This window comes from Phoca vitulina, unplaced genomic scaffold (assembly GCF_004348235.1).
Source record: "Phoca vitulina isolate PV1807 unplaced genomic scaffold, GSC_HSeal_1.0 scaffold909, whole genome shotgun sequence".
Classification (NCBI taxonomy): domain Eukaryota; kingdom Metazoa; phylum Chordata; class Mammalia; order Carnivora; family Phocidae; genus Phoca; species Phoca vitulina.
In genome coordinates, this window is record NW_022590596.1 from 7774 (window position 1) to 9854 (window position 2081).

General features: G+C 34.9%; 1 pseudogene; it reads right to left on the bottom strand.

Moving 5' to 3' along the window:
- Positions 1-629: 629 nt before the first annotated feature.
- Positions 630-1607, bottom strand: LOC116629444 (annotated as a pseudogene).
- Positions 1608-2081: the final 474 nt, after the last annotated feature.

Genomic DNA, 2081 nt, shown 5'->3' on the forward strand with positions numbered 1-2081 from the left:
TTCCTAAGGTATAGAACTGTTCACCTCAAGACCTCTGTAACTATCAGACGCTCTGCCTAGAATCTTTTACTTTCCCCAACTTGCATTTTTTTTCAGATCTGAGACTGAATATCATCATCCAGATAAGCCTTTCTTTGCACACTAGTTTTTGACTTTTTTTCTAGATTTTTAAAATTTTTTCTTGATTTTTTTTCATTTTTTCTAGATTGTTAACCCCGAGTTTTTATTTTAAAACTTATTATAAACTATTTGAATGCTTAATTAATGTTTGTTTATTCCTCTAGATTATAGGATTCATTAATTTGGAAACTACTGAATTATTATGAAATGCAATGCACCTAAATGTACAAAAAGTACTTAGTGAGTACTCAATAATAAATCCAAGTATACTTGTAATAATGCTTAAATGAAAAATAAACAAGTAAATATATGGCAAAATTAGAAGGGCCGGGATGTTTGACATAAAGAAGATAGTTTCATAAATAAATTGAAGACCATAGTGAAGCATAACAGGTTTGAGGAACTGCAGCATTTTTTTATGATTGAATTTTAGTATAGATATTTATTTAAGTATTTGAGAAAATTCTGTTTTTCATAGATCATACTATGTAATTTTATGAAAACACCAATCACTCTATGTGTGTGAGTGTATGTGCACATGCAGAATATAAATACTTGAACCATATTTTATTTTTCAATTTTTGTAGGGCCCCTTTCACATCCTTGTTCCATAAGCTATAAATCAGTGGGTTTAACATGGGAATCACAAGGGTGTAAAACAATGAAGCAATTTTGTCTTGATCTAGGGAGTAGGAAGAACTCGGCCGGAAATACATGAAGAGCATGGTTCCCTGGAAAATTGCAACAGCAGTTAAGTGGGAGGTGCAGGTGGAGAAAGCTCTGAACCTCCCCTCAGCAGAGCAGATCTTCAAGACTGATAGGATTATGTAACAATAAGAGACAAGGACTCCTGAAATGGTACTCAGTTCAATGAATCCAAAAATGGTGAATATCGCTAACTCATTGACCTGTGTATCTGAGCAAGAGAGCAATAGGAGAGGAGGTGCATCACAGAAGAAATGATTAATCTCATTTGATCCACAGAAACATAACTGGAATGTTAAAGTTGTGTGTATGAAAGCATCTGCCATCCCCACCAAGTAAACCCCAGCCATGAGCCAGGAGCACACTCTGTTGGACATGCTGACTGTGTAGAGCAAGGGGGTGCTAATGGCCTTGTACCCATCAAAGGCCATCACTGCCAGAAGTAGACACTCAGAATCTGCAAAAGTACAGAAGATCAAGAATTACAGAGCACAGCCCATGATGGGAATTGATTTGTTTTTGGCAAATAGATCCACCAGCATCTTGGGCCCAATTGCTGTAGAATAACAGAGGTCACAGAAGGAGAGATGGCTTAGAAAAAAGTACATTGGTGTGTTCAGCTGGGAATCCATTCTAATTAGAGTAATCATTCCAATATTTGCCAGGAGATTAATGAGGTAAATAACCAGAATGGTGGTGAATAGAGTCACTTTCATCCCAGGGTTATTGGTAATTCCCAAGAAAATGAATCCAGTTAAGGAAGAACAATTTCCTTTGTCCATTCTTCTTTGTGCGTGTTCTAAACTTTTTCAAAAATCACAAGCAAGTGATAGATCAGGATTTGACTTTACTGGATACCCAAAACACTATCTGTAAGACAAAACATTGTCTTATATTATTTCCTTTACCCTCAGGAAAGAGCCCAATGAGAGTCATTTTTAAAGAAACATTGTTGTGTTATGAAAAAAACTAAAAAATGTTTGGGATAGAAAGTTGATAACTGTGGGTTCTAACTACATATGTCTTTCCTGAGATATATTACTTGTCTTGACTTCTATTGTCCAGTGTCAAGTACTAAATCTGAATAAACTGAACGCTCACTTTATATGCAAAATAATATAAAAGAAACTACAAAGTGGTTGAGAAAACACCAGAAGATACTGGACATTATGTGTTAGGGAAAAAAAAAAAAAAGAGAAAGAGAAAGAAGGAAAGAAAAAGAGAAAGAAGGAAAAAGAAAAAGAAAGAGAAAAAGA